This window comes from Oncorhynchus masou, chromosome 15 (genome assembly GCF_036934945.1).
Source record: "Oncorhynchus masou masou isolate Uvic2021 chromosome 15, UVic_Omas_1.1, whole genome shotgun sequence".
Taxonomy (NCBI): domain Eukaryota; kingdom Metazoa; phylum Chordata; class Actinopteri; order Salmoniformes; family Salmonidae; genus Oncorhynchus; species Oncorhynchus masou.
Window position 1 is genome coordinate 26639420 of NC_088226.1, and position 5548 is coordinate 26644967.

The following is a 5548-nucleotide window of genomic DNA, read 5'->3' on the forward strand; positions in this document are numbered from 1 at the left end:
GTCAGCTTGCTTTAGGCATTTCTATTACATAAAATGGCATTTCTAAACAATAAAATGATGGGTCAACCTAATTTGACCATAGTTGGTATTCCACTATAACTAAATGGCACTCATGTTGTTTTAGTTTCAACTGTGATCCTTAGAACCCACCTAGGGCTGAGGAAGTAGCTTTGTGCAGTTAGTTACTGTGGTGTCCTTCACTATTCTAGTTAGTACTGTAGTGTCCTTCACTATGCTAGTTAGTACTGTAGTGTCCTTCACTATGCTAGTTAGTACTGTAGTGTCCTTCACTATGCTAGTTAGTACTGTAGTATCCTTTACTATTCTAGTTAGTACTGTAGTGTCCTTTACTATTCTAGTTAGTACTGTAGTGTCCTTCACTATGCTAGTTAGTACTGTAGTGTCCTTTACTATTCTAGTTAGTACTGTAGTGTCCTTTACTATTCTAGTTAGTACTGTAGTGTTCTTTACTATGCTAGTTAGTACTGTAGTGTCCTTTACTATGGTAGTCAGTCTGTACTGTCGCATTCTTTACACTCTTTAATGGGGTCATTCTAAATGACACAAATGGGAAGTATGTCCAAACCCCTTATTCCAAGTATTCCCTATCAGTGAAGAACCTTGGGTACAGCACCCGCTGTCTCAAAAAGCCAACGGACATTTTTTATTTGACCCTTATTTTATTAGGTAAGTTGACTGAGAAGGTAAGGTAAGGTAAGTAAGTTTCCTAGCCACCGTACTTCTACATCGGCATTACTTGCTCTTTGGGGTTTTAGGATGGGTTTCTGTATTAGCACTTTGTGACATCTGTTTTTATTGATTGATTGACTGGGTAAAGCTCCATGTCTGACTAAGAAGAGGCATTAGACACACACCATACCAGTGGAGAGGGGTTGGAGTAGGATGTACTGTAGCTGACCTCATAAGGTCAGTTTTGCGTTCAACCCTCTAATGATTAAGGTGTGCAAGTAGCTAATCCTAGATCTGTGCCAACTTCTAGCCAGAGGGGAGGAAATACAGTAGGACACACTTATTCACCCTTGTCATCACATTTTCGAGAGAAACATGAGAAGGGCAGAGCAGCTACACATTAAAGTCCACTGATGTAAGTGCTTAAGGTAGTCCTTCCATGCATTGACCTATAAAAAGATGGAGGTCAACTACAGCTGTGTGTGTGTGTATCATTGGAACCATTGCCCTTCATGCTCGTTGACTTGTAGTAGTAAGGACAGCCAACAGAGAGAAAGAGCTATTTGTTATGCTATATAACCTTCAAATAATAAACACTGTCCCAATGTTTTTGTGTGCAGTATATTCTAAATGCTCTCATTCTCTACAGAGTGCCAAGATAAATCCACAGATGAGATACATGAGATAACCAAGGCCCAAATGGAACCATATTCTCTATTTAGTGCACTACTTTTGACCAGAGCCCTAATAGAGCTCAGATCACAAGTAGTGCATTGCACTATATAGGGAAAAGGGTGCCGTTTAGGATGCAACCCTAAGAGTGCATTGACACTGATATGATATGCATTGGGAAAACGCAAGCTTGGAGGCAACTCTTCTTCATCCTCCTCCAGATATCGTAACTCTGACATCTTAGGAGCATCTTCTCCCTGGTCATCAAAAACACACAGATCATCAGACAACAGTCTGCTGTTTAGACGAAAGCGCATTGGCCCTGTCGGAACTCCAGGACTCGGGAGGTTCCATTTCGTCTCCGCAGGGCTGTGTTTGCTTTGGACCGGCTGCATTGAAACTATCTGTCATTACATGTTAACGAGAAAAACACACGTCCCGTCGCATCTGCAATTTGGGCCTTACAAGACAATGGTCTTCCTGTAATACGAAACAAGCTGGACCCTGGGACGGCGCATTAGGGCACACGCACACTTACACACGGATCAGTGTGAAATCTATCGAAGATTTCAGGTGTTCCCAAAATAGCTATTACCAGCGAAATGGACTTCAATGTCTGACAAAACATCTGGGAAAGAGGAAATCCCAAATAACTGGAAATCAAAATGGCATTTTCCTAATGTTTGAAATGGTATTGGAATAAATGGAGTTTTATCTATTGTTGCCCGGCAATGACCTAAATACATAAGTTGAGGGAAAATAACATTTTCACTTCAAGTCTATCCCGGATAGAAACCTAGACTTTTTTTTCTTCATAACATCACTGTAAATATTTTCGTTTTCATTTTAATAGCCGCATTTAAACTGTCTTGAAAGTATTTTGAAAATAAACTGTGCATATAGGTTCAGCACGTTAAATAGATTAAATGAAGTCAACGAGCATGAAAAATAAACCAGCTTCTAATTTAAACAAACTTCTGAAAAATACTGTTCCAAATTTTATAAACTGCATCGAAGGTCTGACTACTTTGCTAATCTGTAAATTGAAAGCTTAACTTAATCTTAATAAATGTTTACCTGTTTAAGATTTGGATGACAGATACACTAAATCCTGGCCGAGCCAGCAGTGTTTGGTAGATGCTAGCAACGGCTCATTCCTGGAGGACTATGGGAGCTGGAGTGCAGGGGGGTGTGATTGTATTTTTAGGACAAACTAATAAACTCATCTGGGCAGGCAAACAGTGGTGTCCGCAGTGTTTTGACAGGCCGTCAACCTCTCACAGCCACTGGAGATGCAGACGCAGACACACACACTCAAACACATGCATACACACAGTCTATCACTAACAAGTTAGAAACGTTCATAGCCATAGGTGAAAGAGCATTCAGTCTGCCAATCAACACGGCCTAAGATCTTGATTGGAGCAGACGAGTAAGCTTTTGTTGCTGTTGCAGAGCTCCGTTTTGTACATCGTATAGAGGTGTAATTTGTTTGCTGTACAAATTTGGAATTTACTTACATATACAAATGAGACTGTTGTTTCACTCTGAATATGATATGGGCATGCCAATACAGTTGTTTGTCATATTTGACATTGTTGAAACTGTGTCTTAGTCTAAGAAAACATATTTTTCAAAGCCATCCTTCATGCGATGGTAAAGGAACAGACTGATTCAATCGGCTCAGAGTAGAGGCGTGTGATTACTATGCCTGGATGCATTGATCAGGGGGTCTCACAACAGCGGCAGTCGGCTGACCATGCCTGACAGGCCACAGTGATTGTGGGACTCCAAGAATGTTAATGCCTGCCATTGTGATGGTAAACATGAAGGATGGACAATCAAGGCCTTGGTTTTCACCCTGTTCCTAGACCTTTTGACTTTAGAAAGCATAGATAAAAAAAGTCAACTTTCCACACGCACACACACCTCACTCTTACCATGTCTCTTTCTGTCATATCTGTAAAGGGTGTCAAAGTTGAGTCTCTGCCCTTTTCTCTGTATGAGCCTGGTTGTTGACAAAGCCAAAGCCTCTGGATGCTAATATTCAGACACTAGGATCCTGGGCGCAGTCTCTCTTTGTGTGTCTCTTTTTTATTGGGCCCGATGAAATGAGGGTTATTTAAGTCAAATCCAGTCCCAGTGAGTGATTTGGTTTACCTCCATCCATGTTCCTTTGGCTAAATTCTACTGGCTCTACCGGACCACACTGTACCATTTGGATGGAAGTTAGAACAGAGGGGTAGACCGTTCTGCTATGGCGCTAGGGAGCTAGGGGAAGGGCTATTTGGTGATTTGAGGGTTCAGAGTTGTATCCTACTGCAAATTGAGGCTGGATGTGTTTGTTTGTGGCCAAAAATGACCCCCAATCCCTCGGTGACCAGCTCCATGCTAACTCGCCAAACAAAATCCTTAGGGTTAGTGTGTTGTTGGACAGGCTGTGAACACAGATGCAGAAAGAAAAAGCCAGTGCCCGAGGATTTGATGGGAGAGAAAAGAGATGGAGGCGGCTCACTTAATGCCCTGGAAGAGAGAGAGAAAGAGTGGGATCAAGAAAGAGAGGAAAGTGAGTAAAAGCAAGAGAAGGGGAAAGAAAGAGAGCACGAGTGTGTGAGAGGAGCCTTGATGGGATGCGGCCCACAACTCTGCAAATGACCCCCACGACGTCATTGCAACGCAAAAGCAAATGACGAGTTCACAATCCCTTAACAACCCCACCCCACTAAGCTTTAACTATGGAAAACATAAAATTGGACTTGCTCAGTTGGGTCCATCTTTTTACGCTCTGTGTCGCCTCACAATAGCCCTGAGATATCCGAGAAAAAAAACTGAGGGGGAAGGAATGCTAACAAAAACAGGTATAGCCCAACAGAAGTCATCCAGGTGCAACTGTACAATGGTAATTTACAACGCAACTCAATAATTATTAGAATGGTGAGAGAGATAAATTAGCAGACAGACAAAAGTGTCAGTTTGACATGTAAATCAAATCAAATTTTATTTGTCACATACACATGGTTAGCAGATGTTAATGTGAGTGTAGCGAAATGCTTGTGGTTCTAGTTCCGACAATGCAGTAATAACCAACAAGTAATCTTGCTAACAATTCCAAAACTACTACCTTATAGACACAAGTGTAAGGGGATAAAGAATATGTACATAAAGATATATGAATGAGTGATGGTACAGAGCAGCATAGGCAAGATAGAGTTCATGGTATTGAGTACAGTATATACATATGAGATGAGTATGTAAACAAAGTGGCATAGTTAAAGTGGCTAGTGATATATGTATTACATAAAGATGCAGTAGATGATATAGAGTACAGTATATACGGATACATATGAGATGAATAATGTCGGGTAAACATTATATTAGGTAGCATTGTTTAAAGTGGCTAATGATATATTTTATATCATTTCCCATTATTAAAGTGGCTGGAGTTGAGTCAGTGTGTTGGCAGCAGCCACTCAATGTTAGTGGTGGCTGTTTAACAGTCTGATGGCCTTGAGATAGAAGCTGTTTTTCAGTCTCTCAGTCCCAGCTTTGATGCACCTGTACTGACCTCGCCTTCTGGATGATAGAGGGGTGAACAGGCAGTTGCTCGGGTGGTTGTTGTCCTTGATGATCTTTCTGGCCTTCCTGTGACATCGGGTGGTGAAGGTGTCCTGGAGGGCAGGTCATTTGGCCCCGGTGATGCATTGTGCAGACCTCACTACCCTCTGGAGAGCCTTACGGTTGTGGACGGAGCAGTTGCCGTACCAGGCGTTGATACAGCCCGACAGGATGCTCTCGATTGTGCATCTGTAGAAGTTTGTGAGTACTTTTGGTGACAAGACGAATTTCTTCAGCCTCCTGAGGTTGAAGAGGCGCTGCTGCGCCTTCTTCACGATGCTGTCTGTGTGGGTGGATCAATTCAGTTTGTCTGTGATGTGTACGCTGAGGAACTTAAAACTTACTACCCTCTCCACTACTGTTCCATCGATGTGGATAGGAGGGTGTTCCCTCTGCTGTTTCCTGAAGTCCACAATCATCTCCTTAGTTTTGTTGACGTTGAGTGTGAGGTTATTTTCCTGACACCACACTCCGAGGGTCCTCACCTCCTCCCTGTAGGCCGTCTCGTCGTTGTTGGTAATCAAGCCTACCACTGTTGTGTCGTCCGCAAACTTGATGATTGAGTTGGAGG